The sequence below is a fragment of the Mobula birostris genome, chromosome 11, assembly GCF_030028105.1.
Source record: "Mobula birostris isolate sMobBir1 chromosome 11, sMobBir1.hap1, whole genome shotgun sequence".
Taxonomy (NCBI): domain Eukaryota; kingdom Metazoa; phylum Chordata; class Chondrichthyes; order Myliobatiformes; family Myliobatidae; genus Mobula; species Mobula birostris.
In genome coordinates, this window is record NC_092380.1 from 5675704 (window position 1) to 5692962 (window position 17259).

Below are 17259 nucleotides of genomic sequence, written 5' to 3' on the forward strand. Positions count from 1 at the left end.
CATATGTGAAATTTGTTGTTTTGCGGCAGCGGTACAGTGCAATTCGTAAAACAATACCATAAATTACAATTAGTAAAAAATAGTTTTAAAATTAAATAAATTGCAAAAAGAGAGCAAGAAGTAATGAGGTAGTGTTCATGGGTTGCTTCATTGTCCAGAAAGCAGAATGCAGAGGGAGAGAAGTTGTTCCTGAATTGTTGAGTGTGTGTCTTCGGGTTCCTGTACCTCCTCCTTGACGGTAGCAATGAGAAGAGGGCATGGTCTGGGTATTGGGCGGGGGGGGGGGGGTGTCCTTGATGACGGATGCCACCTTTTTGAGCGATCGCTTGTTTCCTTCTTTTATTGTTTCTGTCTGGAAAATTTTCCAACAACATTGGGAATTGATTCAACGCAGCTTAAAATTGCCTTGTGTTGCCCTGAGAAGTGAAGAGTACTGTCGTGTCTAATCATTTCGTTTGGGCTCTTTTTTTCTTATCCATTGTCTGCACACGTGGAGCCAGATAGAATAAAACTGTGAATCAATAGCCAAATAAAAATCAAAGTGTTGGAAACGCTCAGCAGGTCAGGTAGCGTCTACAGAGAGAGAAACCAAGCTGGATTGAACCCTTCCCAGTGCATAGATCAACACATTCAAAGTACATTTATTTTCACTTATTATTATCAATGTATGTATAAATTGTACAACCCTTTTGATTCATCTGCTTACAAGCAGCCACAAAGCAAGAAATCTGAAAAAACCCAGTTAAAAAAAAAGACCAACACCCAACGTGCAGTGAAAGAGGGGGAGAAAAAAACACAAATCATGCAAACAATAAAAGAAAATAACAGCATTCTGAACCAAATAGAATCCATAGACTCAAATCCCAGAGTAGGACCGTAGACTTGGGTGTCAGTTCATTATATAGTAGGGCAAATGGCCACGAAGTGCGTGGCAGCCGGAGCTGGACACAGCCTTGGCCCCAAGGAGAGCGGAGTAAAACATCGCTGATCAGGATCGGCTCAACCCTCACCTCCGGTTCTGACACCCTGACTTTTCAATCCATCTGGCTCAGCATTTAAATTGTCCAAGCACTGGGTCACCCCTCACACTCGGACCCAGGCCTCGCCGCAGTGATACACTCTCAGCCGCTTCTGGCCCGTACTCAGCCTTTCCAAATCGGGGCATCGCTTAGATGGAACAAACCTCGCTCCCTGTTAGGAAGACAGGCTCAGAAACAACTTCACTTCAACTTTTCTCCACTCCGCCTGCTCCAACTTAGTCTCCAAAATTCCAACTTCTCCCAGAACATGCCTCGATCTCACTCCGACTCTGTCATGAACCCAAATCCACAGGTATGGTGGCTTTCTAGTGATTATTTGTGAGATCCGAGCTTGCCACACGCACAGTCCTGATGAAGGGTCTCAGCCCAAAGCGGGACTGTCTGTTTCCCTCCATAGCTGCTGCCTGACCCTCTGAGTTTTCCCAGTATCTTGTATCTGTTGCTTGCCATACTCGAAGCCACCCTACCTACAGCAAGTGCAGATCAAAACCTAAAGAAACTGAAAAAGAGAGAAGCTGAAAAGTTACAAATGGAAGCTTGTTTCATAGAGTCAGACAGAGAGAGAAACATCATTGAAATGAGCCCTTTGACCCATTGAATCTGCAATGACCAGCTAATACCCACTGGTACTAATCCATACTCTTTTATTCTACCCACATTCTCACAATTCCCTATTGCAAGTGTGCTTATTATTATAGACCATAAGGTCATAAGACATATGAGCAGAATTAGGCCATTTGGCCCATCGAGTCTGCTCCTCCATTTCACCATGGCTGATCCACTTCCCTCTCAGACCCAATTTCCTGCCTTCTCCCTGCATCCCTTCATGCCCTGACTAATCAAGAACCTATCAACCGCTGCCTTAGATATACCCGATGACTTGGCCTCCACAGCTGTCTGTGGCAACGAATTCTACAGATTCACCACTCTCTGGCTAAAGAAATTCCTCCTCATCTCCGTTCTAAATGAATGTCCCGCTATTCTGAGGCTAGGTCCCCTGGTCTTAGACTCCCCCACGATAGGAAACATCCTCTTCACATGCTTGTGAGCATAAACGTAATCCATAATTGTACATGTAGTGGTTCTGCAATCACATAAATATGATGCTCTCCTGAGGGATTGTCAATTGGTGGGTCCTCAGATGACTGTAGAGACCAATCCAAGATTCATATATTCTGGTGCTTTGTCCCTTAATGGAGAATGCCTCTGCGTGACTTTGTCTAACGTGAGGAGGCAGATGTACGGGCAGCAGTTACATGGTCCTACACAGATCGGGGGCAGGGTCCAGTGGCATGGAATGCAAGACAACTGGGCACCCTTCACTGCTACAGCCTTCCTCCACCTGAACTGACACTGTGATGTGTCATCATCTTCAGCGACCTCCACTGCTGAGGTCTTCATTGGATGGAGCAGATGTTGAAATACGTAGAAAAGCCTCTTCTCTCCCAATGTGCATATCTGCTCCATCTCCCTGAGCTCTTTGTTCAGGACCTCCCTCTTACTGTTGTCTTCACCAGTGAACCTACCGGGAGCTAAACTTTAAACTCCATCGCTCTTGGGATCTCAGGAACTCTCAAGCCTCTCCACCATGATAAGGTAATGATCCTCGGAGAGTATATATATATATATATATGTGTGTGTGTGTGTGTGTGTGTGTGTGTGTGTGTGTGTGTGTGTGTCTGTGTGTGTGTGTGTGTGTTTGTGTGTGTATTTAAGATTCAAAGGACATTTATTATCAAAGTATGTATGCAAAATGCAACTCTGAAATTCGTCCTCCCACAGGCAACCACGAAACAGAGTCCCCATGGAACCCATTCAAGAAAATATCAAACACCAAAAGCGTGAAAAAAAGCAACAAATAAGGCAAACTGCAAGGTGCGAGCAAACACATGGAACATCAAATATCAAAGCAGAAGTCCAGTAGTATTCAGCTGAGTTCCATTCAGTTCCACACCGCTATATGTGTGTATACGCGTTTATATATGCATGCATGTGTATGTACATGCCTCTGTTATCCTTGAATAAGTGCCCTCACCTCCACTCCTCAGTAACCTATTCAAGCTAGCCTCTCCATATCAAAAAGAAGTCAAAATGGTCATATCACAGCTCATAAGTGACACAAATCTGAGAAGAGATGATATCCTCATTGTGATTATAAAGTTGATGCCAAAATCCTTCTCCATCTCATTTCTCCACTTCAGTGAAGAGGGGACACTCTAGCCATCACCATTTTTCATCTGTGCTAATGACGGAAGAATTCACTTGCCAGTTGTCACTTGTCCAGAGTCCTTCTCAATCTCCTCTCCTTAGTGGCTGAACAGCTACTCTTTCAATGTGATTCCATCCATGCAGTGGACATGTTCTTCACAGTGTGACAACCACATCAAAATACATGGCCGCCTTTGTCCTCGCTAAAGACTTTGACTCCATCAGTCAGGAGGAACAGCGGAACATTATCCTCAAGAAGTTCCCTCCACAGTGACGTGAAAGTCACAGTGTTAACCAGTGAGCCTACAACAGGGCTAATCGCAGTGAAGACTGGTGTCAAACAAGGCTGCCTCTTCTTTCAACCTTTCTCTCCAAAATGTTTTATCTCACTGCTGCAGCTTCTTGTGGGTGCAGAGCTAATCTGCAGATTTGCTAGGAATCTGTTCGATCAACCGCAACTATGCTTCAGAACTAACATTATAGATCCTTAGTAATCAAGCTGGAGTACGCAGACAGTATTGGCTGAAGGCCGGGGTTTGACAGTCCACTGTGGAAGTCCGAGGTCCGATGTCTGCAAGTCCGCAACTTCACTGCAGGCTGGAGATCCAGCCTGTCCTGGGGTTGGGGCCTGTGCGTGTTTGTGTGTGAGGGAGTGGGTATCAGAATCAGGTAATATCACCGGCATAGAGTATGTCGTGAAATTTGTTGTTTTGCAGCAGTACATCATAATAAAAGCTATAAATTACATGAAGAAAAGCAATATATATAGAGTGTCAGAGCAGCATAGTGGTTAGCACAACACTTCATATACGGGCGACCTGGGTTCAGTCCCCACTGCTGCCTGTGAGGGGTTTGTACGTTCTCTCCGTGACCACGAGTTCGCTCCGGTCACGGCTTTTACCACCGTCCAAAGGCGTACCGGTTGGTAGGTTAATTGGTTGTTGTAAAGTGTCCCATGATAGACTAGAATGAAATCAGGGGATTGCTGGGCGGTGTGGCTCGAGGGGCCGTTGGGGGGGGGGGGGGGGAGGAGGGAAGGAAGGAAGGAAGGAGGGAAGGAAAGAGGGAAGGAAGGAGGGAAGAATAGAAGGTTGGAGCCGGAATGTGTGGCAACACTTGTGGGCTTCCCCCAGCACACCTTTAGAGTGTGTGAATGTTAACTCAAAGTATTTCACTCTATGTTTCGATGTACATATGATAAATACATGAATCTGAATTTAAATTTTCCAAATGGATGCACAAAGTTTGGTGAGAGCTTACCAGAAAAGACACTTAATATTCAGTCATGGTGGAATGGCAGACTCGATAGTCTGAATGTCCTAATTCTGCTCTTATGTCTGAAGTCTCAAGGCCTTATTTCAGTTAAACGAAACAATGCTTTCATTTGTTTTAAAAATATTCGCGTGTTTCTTTTCAAACCGTATCCTGTAGCATGTTCCAAGCTGCATGTTCGACCCCATCACCCGTTTAAGCAATATCTCATTTTTAAAGTTTCCTGTTGTCTTCCTCATTTTAACCTTTCGTTATCCTTGAAACCTCCAACAGCCTACAACTGTTTTAGAAATAAATTAAATCTTCCACTCCTGACCTTTGGAAACTTTCGGAGTTTAGCCTTTGCACAGTTTCTCGGCTTGCAAGGCTCGGGAATTCCCAGTGTAACGCACACAAAAAGCTGGAGGAACTCAGCAGACCAGGCAGCATCTATGAAAAAGAGTACAGTTGACGCTTCAGGACGAAACCCTTCGGCAGGACCAGAGGAAAAGATGCTGAGGAGTAGATGTTAGAGGTGGGGGGAGCGGAGAGAGAAAAGCACAAGGGATAGGTGAAACCTGAAGGGGGAGGGATGAAGTAAAAAGTTGGGAAGTTGATTTGTGAAAGCCACAGAAGGCCATGGAAGAAAGCTCACAGGTACTTGGACTCTAACTCTTCCCACCCTGTTACTTGTAAAAACGCCATCCCCTTCTCTCAATTCCTCTGCCTCTGTCACATCTGCTCTCAGGATGAGGCTTTTCGTTCTGGAATGGAACTGAATGGAACTAAGCTGAATACTACTGGACTCCTGGTTTTCATCCATTTCACACACATCTGCTCTTAACCCATCTTTCCGCCACCCCTCTAGGGAAAGGCTTCCTCTTATCCTCACCTACCACCCCACCAGCTTCTGCGTCCAGCACATAATCCTGCAAAACCTCTGCCATCTCCAACGAGATCCTACTACCAAGCACATTTTTCCCTCCCACCCACTTTATGCTTTCTGCAGGGATTGCTCCCTACACAACTCCCTCGTCCATTTGTCCCTCCCCACTGATCTCCCTCCTGGCACTTATCCTTGAAAGCGGAACGAGTGCTACGCCTGCCCCTACACCTCCTCCCTCACTACCATTCAGGGCCCTAAACAGTCCTTCCAGTTGAGGCAACATATCACCTGTGAGTCTGTTGGGGTCATATACTGTGTCCAGTGCTCCTGGTGTGGCCTCCTGTATACCGGTGCGACCCGACGTAGATTGGGAGACCACTTTGCCAAGCATCTACTCTCCGTCCACCAGAACAAGCGAGATCTCTCAGTGGCCACCCATTTTAATTCCACTTCCCATTCCCATTCCAATATGTCCATTTATGGCCTCCTCCACTGTTGCGATGAGGCCACACTTAGGTTGGAGGAACAACACCTTATATTCTGTTTGGGTAGCCTCTCACCTGATGGCATGAACATAAATTTCTCAAATTTCTGGTAATGTCCCCCACCCTCCCTCTTTCTCCACTTCCCATCCCTTATTCCTCTCTCACCTTATCTCCTTGCCCATCCATCACCTCCCAATGGTGCTCCTACCCCCTTTTCTTTCTTCCATGTCCTTCTGTCTCTTTCACCAATCAACTTCCCAGCTCTTTACTTCATCCATCTCCCTTCAGGTCTCACCTATCACCTTGTGTTTTTGTCTCTCCCCTACCCCCACCTCTTAAATCTACACCTCACCTTTTTTTCTCCAGTCCTGCCGAAGGGTTTCAGCCCGAATTGTTGACTCTGCTTTTTTCCCTAGATGTTGTCTGGCTTGTGAGATCCCCCAGCATTTTGTGTGTGTTGCTCGGATTTCCAGCATCTGCAGATTTTCCCTTGTTTGTGATTGAATTCCCAGTGTAAATCTATTTTCCATTTGGCTGTCCCTCCTCTGCAAAATCCACTCCATTTGGCAATCTGTTGCATTGGTCAACCAGGACACTTCATGTGTAGATAATGCTCTGACTGAAATGCCTGGTGATTCTTGTTTCTGTGATGAATTCTCTTTTTTCCCCTGTGCATTTTAGCTGCTCAATTTACATGTACAGAATATTTATTGTAAAAAATAAATAAATCTACTTGTATTAATCAAACATGATAAACTGTTGGTTGATGTTTGAGGTACCTTGGACTTAGCAGACGAGACTTGATCAGGTGAAGCGTTGTGGCAGAGCAGCATCTTGAAGAAAAACTTGACATAGAAACATAGAAACATAGAAAATAGGTACAGGAGTAGGCCATTCGGCCCTTCGAGCCTGCACCGCCGTTCAGTATGATCATGGCTGGTCATCCAACTCAGAACCCTGTACCTGCCTTCCCTCCATACCCCCTGACCCCCGTAGCCACAAGGGCCATATCTAACTCCCTCTTAAATATAGCCAATGAACTGGCCTCAACTGTTTCCTGTGGCAGAGAATTCCACAGATTCACCACTCTCTGTGTGAAGAAGTTTTTCCCCATCTCGGTCCTAAAAGGCTTCCTCTTTATCCTCAAACTGTGGCCCCTCATTCTGGACTTCCCCAACATCGGGAACAATCTTCCTGCATCTAGCCTGTCCAATCCCTTTAGGATTTTACACATTTCAATCAGATCCCCCCTCAATCTTCTAAATTCCAACGAATATAAGCCTAGTCGATCCAGCCTTTTATCATATGAAAGTCCTGCCATCCCAGGAATCAATCTGGTGAACCTTCTTTGTACTCCCTCTATGGCAAGAATGTCTTTCCTCAGATTAGGGGACCAAAACTGCACACCATACTCCAGGTGTGGTCTCACCAAGGCCTTGTACAACTGCAGTAGTACCTCCCTACTCCTGTACTCAAATCCTCTTGCTATGAATGCCAGCATACCATTTGCCTTTTTCACCGCCTGCTGTACCTGCATGCCCACTTTCAATGACTGGTGTACAATGACACCCAGGTCTTGATGCACCTCCCCTTTTCCTAATCGGCCACCATTCAGATAATAATGTGTTTTCCTGTTTTTGCCACCAAAGTGGATAACCTCACATTTATCCACATTAAATTGCATCTGCCATGAATTTGCCCACTCTCCTAACCTATCCAAGTCACCCTGCATCCTCTTAGCATCCTCCTCACAGCTAACACTGCCGCCCAGCTTCGTGTCATCCGCAAACTTGGAGATGCTGCATTTAATTCCCTCATCTAAGTCATTAATATATATTGTAAACAACTGGGGTCCCAGCACTGAGCCTTGCGGTACCCCACTAGTCACTGCCTGCCATTCTGAAAAGGTCCCGTTTATTCCCACTCTTTGCTTCCTGTCTGCTAACCAATTCTCTATCCACATCAATACCTTACCCCCAATACTATGTGCTTTAAGTTTGCACACTAATCTCCTGTGTGGGACCTTGTCAAAAACCTTTTGAAAATCCAAATATACCACATCCACTGGTTCTCCCCTATCCACTCTACTGGTTACATCCTCAAAAATTTCTGAGATTCGTCAGACATGATTTTCCTTTCACAAATCCATGCTGACTTTGTCCGATGATTTCACCGCTTTCCAAATGTGCTGTTATCACATCTTTGATAACTGACTCTAGCATTTTCCCCACCACCGATGTTAGGCTAGCTGGTCTATAATTTCCTGGTTTCTCCCTCCCTCCTTTTTTAAAAAGTGGGGTTACATTAGCCACCCTCCAATCCTCAGGAACTAGTCCAGAATCTAAAGAGTTTTGAAAAATTATCACTAATGCATCCACTGTTTCTTGGGCTACTTCCTTAAGCACTCTGGGATGCAGACCATCTGGCCCTGGGGATTTATCTGCCTTTAATCCCTTCAATTTACCTAACACCACTTCCCTACTAACATGTATTTCCCTCAGTTCCTCCATCTCACTGGACCCTCTGTCCCCTACTATTTCTGGAAGATTATTTATGTCCTCCTTAGTGAAGACAGAACCAAAGTAGTTATTTATTTTGTCTGCCATGTCCTTGCTCCCCATAATCAATTCACCTGTTTCTGTCTGTAGGGGACCTACATTTGTCTTAATCAATCTTTTTCTTTTCACATATCTATAAAAGCTTTTACAGTCAGTTTTTATGTTCCCTGCCAGTTTTCTCTCATAATCTTTTTTCCCCTTCCTAATTAAGCCCTTTGTCCTCCTCTGCTGGACTCTGAATTTCTCCCAGTCCTCAGGTGAGCCACTTTTTCTGGCTAATCTGTATGTTTCTTCTTTGGAATTGATACTATCTCTAATTTCCCTTGTCAGCCACGGGTGCACTACCTTCCTTGATTTATTCTTTTGCCAAACTGGGATGAACAATTGTTGTAGTTCATCCATGCAACCTTTAAATGCTTGCCATTGCATATCCACCGTCACCCTTTAAGTGTCATTTGCCAGTCTATCTTAGCTAATTCACGTCTCATACCTTCAAAGTTACCCCTCTTTAAGTTCAGAACCTTTGTTTCTGAATTAACTATGTCACTCTCCATCTTAATGAAGAATTCCACCATATTATGGTCACTCTTACCCAAGGGGCCTCTCACGACAAGATTGCTAATTAACCCTTCCTCATTGCTCAATCCCCATTCTAGAATAGCCTGCTCTCTAGTTGATTCCTTGACATGTTGGTTCAAAAAACCATCCCGCATACGTTCCAAGAAATCCTCTTCCTCAGCACCCTTACCAATTTGATTCACCCAACCTATATGTAGATTGAAGTCACCCAATATAACTGCTGTTCCTTTAGTGCAAGCATTTCTAATTTCCTGTTTAATACCATCCCCGACCTCACTACTACTGTTAGGTGGCCTGTACACAACTCCCACCAGCGTTTTCTGCCCCTTAGTGATATGCAGCTCTACCCATATCGATTCCACATCCTCCCGGCTAATGTCCTTCCTTTCTATTGTGTTAATCTCCTCTCTAACCAGCAACACCACCCCACCTCCTTTTCTTTCATGTCTATCCCTCCTGAATATTGAATATCCCTGAACATTGAGCGCCCATCCTTGGTCACCCTGGAGCCATGTCTCTGTGATCCCAACTATATCATATTCATTAATAACAATCTGCACTTTTAATTCATCCACCTTGTTATGAATGCTCCTTGCATTGACACACAAAGCCTTCAGGCTCGCTTTTACAACACCCTTAGCCCTTATACAATTATGTTGAAAAGTGGCCCTTTTTGATGCTTGCCCTGGATTTGTCGGCCTGCCACTTTTACTTTTCGCCTTACTACTTTTTGCTTCTACCCTCATTTTACACCCCTCTGTCTCTCTGCACTTGTTCCCATCCCCCTGTTGTGAACTAACCTCCTCTCTCCTAGTCTCTTTAATTTGATTCCTAACCCCCAATCATTCTAGTTTGACCATGAGCAATTATTGAATGCACACCCTTTTTGCAGAGAATAACCTTTTTGCTATTTAAATTAGGATACAAGTGATGATTTTATGCAAGTTAAGTTTTTTAATGTACGTGTGATAAATAAATTATTCTGGATCTCTAGTTTCCAAATGGAAGCACAAAGTTTGGTTGAGTGGTGTCACAGCAAACAACCTTGCTCTGAACATCAGCAAGACCAAGAAATTGCTTGTAGGCCTCAGGAAGGGGAAATTGAGGGAACACAACCAATCCTCAAGGGATCAGCAGTGGAAAAGGTGAGCAATTTCAAGTTCCTAGGTGTCAACATCTCTGAAGATCTATCCCAGGCCCAACATGGTGATGCCAATTACAAAGAAGGCAGGATTTAAGGCATCCGTTAGTCTTGCGAGACCATGGAGCTGCGCCTGGAAAGTCTTCACTCTCCAGGGTGCAGGCCTGGGCAAGGTTGTTTGGAAGACCAGCAGTTGCCCATGCTGCAAGTCTCCCCTCTCCACGACACCAATGTTGTCCAAGGGAAGGGCATTAGGACCCATACAGCTTGGCACCGGTGTCGTCGCAGAGTAATGTGTGATTAAGTGCCTTGCTCAAGGACACAACACTTTGCCTCAGCTGGGGCTCGAACTCACGACCTTCAGGTCACTAGTCCAATGCCTTAGCCACTTGGCCATGTTCCCACGCCAAAGAAGGCAGGACAGCGGCTATATTTCATTGGGAGCTTGAGGAGAATTGGTATGTTACCAGGAACACTCACGAATTTCCATAGATGTACCGTGGAGAGCATTTGGAATGTTTGCATCACCACCTGGTGTGGAGAGGCCACTGCACAGAATCGGAAAAAGCTGAAGAAAGTTTTAAATTCAGTCAGCTTCGTCATGGACACGAGCCTCACCAGTATCCAGGACACCTTCAAAAAGCAGTAACTCAGAAAGTCAGCATCCATCATTAAGGGCCTCCATCACCCAGGACCTGCCCTCCTGCGCCACCCAACACAGATTTAATCCTAGCCTAAGTACGGGACAACTTAGAATGACATCTTTGGACTGTGGGAGGAAACCGGAGCACGTGGAGGAAACCCACGCGGCCACGGGGAGAATGTACAAGCTCCTCACAGGCAGCGGCGGGAATTGAACCCAGGTCGCCGGTAATGTAAACCGTTGTTCTCACCACTATGCTACCATGTGGTCCTAAAAATTAGCTTTATTTGTCACCAGTGCATCGAAACATACAGTGGAGTGCGTTCAGGATGCGCTGTGGGCAGCCCGTGAGCGTCACCGCACTTCCAGCGCCAACGTGGCGTGCCCACAATTTACTAACACTAACCCATACGCCTTTGGAATGCGGGAGGACATGAAGGAAACCCACGAAGTCAAGGAGAGAACTTGCAAACTTCTTACAGATGGTGGCGGGAATTGAACCTCGATCTTACAGCTGGCACTGTAACGCATTACGCCACTGTGCCACACTAATTTATGGACATACAATCAACCTATCTTCTGTACTTATATTTATTGTGTGTTTTTTATTATTATTATTGTATTTTGTTTGTGCTGCATTGGATCCGGAGAAAGAATTACTTCATTCTCCATGCATTTGTCGACATGAAGTGACTTTAAACGATCTTGCATCAAGAAAGATGCAGTGCAGTAGCTCTTCCTGGGTACCTACTTCACCTCCCAAACTTTTGGACTGTGGGAGGAAACTGAAGCACCCGGAGGAAACCCAAGCAGTCACGGGGAGAAACTCCCACAACCTCCACCAATCGGACGGGCAGGGCAGCAGACACATGGAGACACCATCACCTTCAGGTTCCCCTTCAAGTCACTTGTCGTCCCAACTTGGAAGTATATCATGCAGGTACAGCAGGCGGTGAAAAATGCGAATGGTATGCTGAGGAAGAGGATTCGAGTACAGGAGTAGGGAGGTACTACTGCAGTTGTACAAGGCCTTGGTGAGACCACACCTGGAGTATTGTGTGCAGTATTGGTCCCCTAATCTAAGGAAAGACATTCTTGCCATAGAGGGAGTACAAAGAAGGCTCACCAGATTGATTCCTGGGATGGCAGGACTTTCATATGAAGAAAGACTGGATTGACTAGGCTTATACTCTCTGGAACTTAGAAGATTGAGGGTGGATCTTATTGAAACACATAGAATTCTAAAGGGACTGGACAGGCTAGATGCAGAAAGATCGTTCCTGATGTTGGGGAAGTCCAGAACGAGGGGTCACAGTTTGAGGATAAAGAGGAAGCCTTTTAGGACCGAGATGAGGAAAAACTTCTTCACACAGAGAGTGGTGAATCTGTGGAATTCTCTGCCACAAGAAACAGTTGAGGCCAGTACATTGGCTATACTTAAGAGGGAGTTAGATATGGCCCTTGTGGCTAAAGGGATCACGGGGTATGGAGATAAGGCTGGTACAGGGTTCTGAGTTGGATGACCAGCCATGATCATACTGAATGGTGGTGCAGACTCGAAGGGCCGAATGGCCTACTCCTGCATCTGTTTTCTATGTTTCTATGTTTCTATATTGCTAGCCCTTGAACTTGAACTCCATACCCCTTCAGCGGACCCTAGAATGGACACAGAACCCCATTTCCTTGCGTGGTCTCCCCCACAGTCACTCAGACCGCTCTATGGTCCTGCATCGTCATGGAGTCCGGTGGAGGAGTGCCAGCTTCCTGGAGTTGGGTTACAGAACTGATCTGCCCACTGACCCCATTCTGGATACAACCTGGAGGAGTTTCAATGACCCCCTGACTCATCTCAGTGGTGGGGCAATCTCCGGGGAGTTGGGGGAGTCTGCAGACATCATCGTTCACCAATTTGTGGGATAAATTAATGGTTGCCATGGTAATGTCGCAGTTACAACGTCAGTGTTACAGCTAGGGGTGTCAGGGTTCAGAGTTTAATTTCAGTCTCTGTCCGTCCTCCCCATGGAATGCATGGGTTTTCCCCGCGTTTTCTGGTTTCCTCCCAGTGTCCAAAATCTGTGGGTTAATTGGTCATTGTAAATTGTCCCATAATTAGGTTTGGGTTAATCGATGTTGTTGGGTGTTATTGGGGTGATGTGGCTCGAAGGTTCGGAAGCCCCTACTCCGTGCTTGATCGATAAATAAAGAGAATGGACGGAACATTCAGTTCAAATGTGGTGAAAATGTTGGGAAGCAGGAATATTCCTGAAAACTACAGTGTCGGTTGAGGTGCCTGTGCAAGTGGTGGATGCCATTTTGACTTCAATGTGTAAGAGAAGTTTGGTTGGTGCATGGATGGGAGAGATGGACGGCTATGGTCCGGGTGCAGGTTGATGGGACAAGGCAGTTTAAATGGTTCAGCATGGGCTGGATGGGCCGAGGGGCCTGTTTCTGTGCTGTAGCTTTCTGTGACTCACACCCAACCCTCTTCTTTTCACTTGGGACCGTCCATGGTGATGAACATTCCATGCACTCTGTTGTTTTGTGGCAGCGGTACATTGCAATACATAGCAATAAAACCTATAAGTTACAATAAAAGTAAACAGAGAGGGGGATAATCACTGAGTGTTCGTGGGTTCATTGTCCATTCAGAAATCTGATGGTGGAGGGGAAGGAGCTGTTCTTGAAATAATGAGTATGTGTGTGTCTTCAGGCTTCTGTATCTCCTTCCTGATGGTAGCAATGAGAAGAGGGCATGTCCTGGGTGATGAGGGTCCTTAACGATGAATGTTGTCTTTTTGGAGCATCGCCTTTTAAAGGTGTCTTTGATGTTGGGGAGGCTGGTGGCCATGAGGGAGCTGGCCGAGTTTACAACCTTCTGCAGCTTTTTCTGATCCCGTGCAGTGGCCCCTCCGTACCAGACGGTGATGCAACCAAGTCAAGTCAAGTCATTTATTATCAAAGAATGTATAAATTATACAACCTTGAGATTTGCTTGCTCACAGTAGCCACAAAGCAAGAAACCAGAAATAACCCAATTAAAGGAAAAAAAAAAGAATAAAAAGAAAAACAAAAGACTAACACTGGATGCGCAAGAGAAAGAAAAAAATACAAATCATACAAACAATTGGAGTGAACAACAACAGCATTCCGAACCAAACTTGTGTCCACAGACCCGAACCCCAGAGCAGTCCAGAGTAGGCCCAAAGCCTCACCTATCAGTTCATCATACTAGCAGGCATGGAGCACAGCAGCCAGGGCTGTCTTCACAGCCTCGGCGCCAGGGAGAGAGGAGTAACGATTGCAGAGAACGAGTGAAATTGGTTCTCGTACCGGATCCCGACACCCTGACTTTTTCAGTCTAGCTGGGTTAGTCTTTAAGATGACCCCACAACAGACAGCAAAATGGTTCTAGTGCCCTGGAGAGAGGAGTGAACATCGCGGAGAGCGGGTGAAATCTGCTCTTGCTTCCAGTCTGGGCCTGGATTTAAATTGTCTAAACAGCGAATCGTATCCCACACTAGGACCTGGCTACTGCGAAGGACTCGGGGCCTAGACCACGCCACCCAGTGACTCGCTCCAGGCCCAGATTTCACTGCCCAGCCCAAGGCCCCTCTCAAGCTCTTCAAATCAGCCTGGCACCAGCACCCAGGCCAGCTGTACGGGCACCGAGTCTCCTCTGCTCTCCACAGTACATCTGTAGAAATTTGCTGGAGTCTTCCGTGACTCTGGCTCGATGGAGTGGCTTTTTTGTGTAGCGGTTAGCGGGATGCTACTACAGCTTGGGCATCAGAGTCAGAGTCCCACAAATTATATCATGACTAATCTGTTATTACAGATAGGACAAGCTATAATAACCATCTGGATATAATAATACAGGACAAACAAGCAAGAACAACTTACTTAATAGATCTAGCCATTCCAAACCCACATAACATACAGAAATCAATAAGTGCAGAACACCAGAAATATGCTGAATTAAAAGAGGAAATTGAAAGACAATGGAACATGAACAGAGTATATATTGCTCCAAAAGTAATATCTACAACTGGTGGCATCCCAAAGTCATGACACAATAGCATTAAACAATTAGGGCTCCAGAGTAATATCTATGTAAGTCTCCGGAAAGCCTAGTATGCAAGAATTGAGTGTGGTTGGCTATCCCACACCTTAGGTTTTGCCAGCTTGAGCCAGGCAAAAATAAAAACACAATAATTATAATAAAATTAGTAAGTAAATAATGTTGAGAACATGAGTTGTCGAGTCCTTGAAAGTGAGTCTGTAGTTTGTGGAATCAGTTCAGAGTTGAGATGGGTGAAGTTATCCACACTGGTTCAGGAGCCTGATGGTTGAGGGGTAATAGCCATTCCTGAACCTGGTGCTGTGGAACCTGAGGTTCCTGTACCTTCTTCTTGAAGGCAAGGAGATCTGAGTGGTAACATTTTGACACCGAGGGCAGTGAATATGTGGACTGAACTGCCAGGGAAAGGTTCGGAGATAAGGATGGTTTACAGGATTAGATTATGAGAACACTCAAACATTGGGAAATGGGAATAACTAAAGGGGACCATTTGGTTGGTATAGACACGTTGGCTTGAAGGGCCTGCTTCCATGTTGAATAACTCTATGACTCTAACCTAATCCAGTTAAATGGGACAGAAATGACCGAGCAAGGGACGTCTGGCCATTCCAACATATGGGACCTGCCGAACCTCACTGTGGTTCACCCCAGCCACATCTGTACCAGGCATTGGCTGCTCGGGGAACTTTGGCTCAGAGTTGTGAGGCTGAAGTCTGAGCTTCATACACTGTGGCACACCAGGGAGGTGTGGAGATACCTGGACACTGGTCCAGGGGATATTCACACCTCTTAGGTCAATGTCCTGCCAAACCCATTGTCCCTGATAGATGCAGCTGTGGAGGCCAAGTCATTGGGTGTTTATAAAGTGGAAGTCGATAAATTCTTGATTGGTAATGTTACTGTTACAGTATGTACCCGACCGTGCCAGCCTCCGGGATTTAGACGCTCGGATTCTCCAGAGGACAGATAGCTAGCACAGTCCCGTGTAAGATTCTGGCCTGCTCCTCTGAATGGCAGTCATGCTTTGGCACCGAGATTTGGATATTTAAAGAGCACCTGGACTCATTTTCGGTGTTCAATCATCAGCTCAACTTTGGTTCTGTCTCTGCTTGTGTTTAGGATTTCTGTCTTAGCAGGATTCTCATCTAGTCTTGTCAGGTCCTCGAGTGGCATGCCGTCAAGAACCCTGTTCTTTTCTCAGTCTCCAAATCATGTTTTCATTCTAGTCTGGGACACTCCAGCACTTGGGTTCTTCCCATCCTCACCTAGGCCTCTCGTCACAGTTATGGGGAGAAGACAGGAAGTGGGGTTGAGAGGGATAATAAACCAGCCATGATGGAAAGGTGGAGCAGACTCAATGGGCCGAATGGCCTAATTGTGCTCCTATGTCTAATGGTCCATCATTTACCCAAAAATAAATCAAATGCAGCTATTGGAAATCCGAAGTAAAATTAGAAAATGCTGTGAACACTCAATACACTCAACTGTGTGATCCGAAATCTCCGGAGGGGAAGGCCCCGAGTCCTCGGCTTTGCTTGTTGCTCGGCGACCGGGGCGGGGTCGAAGCGCTCGGCAGAGATGGTGCTCGGTGCTCGGTGTCGGAGGGCTGGTCGGAGGCTTGAAATTTTCGGACGGACTCAGAGTCGGACTGTGGTCGGGTGCTTCCAGGATGCTGCATCGGCAAGTTTGCGGCGCTGGATGCTCATGGCAGGGAGAGTTTCTCCCTTCAACCGTCTGCGTGAGATGTTGGGGCTGTCAGGACTTTGAGACTTTTTTTTACCGTGCTCATGGTCTGCTCTTATCAAATTATGGTATTGCTTTGCATTGTTGTAACTATATGTTATAATTATGTGGTTCTTGTCAGTTTTAGTCTTGGTCTGTCTTGTGTTTCTGTGATATCATACTGGAGGAACATTGTATCATTTTTTAATGCATGCATTTCTAAATGACAATAAGCGAGGACTGAGTGTCCACATAATCTAATCTAATCTAATATTTTTATTTAGAAATTAAACTCAATAGGTCAGGCAGCATCCACAGAAAGAGAAGCAAAATTAAAATTGGAAGTCAAAGACACATTATCAGAATAAAGGAGCTCTCTCTCATCTGATCATTCCCTCCAAATAACACTCAATCTTAGTCAGACAAGACTTTTCTTGAGAAATTCCTGCTAACCATTCTTGATTAAGTTGAGCCTTTCTAAATGAAGATTTATACTGTTCTTCAGAACTCATTCCAGTAATTTCCCCACCATTACTGGTAAACTAATGGCCCTGTCATGAGATGGTTTATCCTTTTTCAAACAATTTGCAAAATGAACAGTCATTCATTCCACTGACATTATCCCTGCAGTGATGAATGTTTATAAGTTATGATCAAATCCTTGCAAT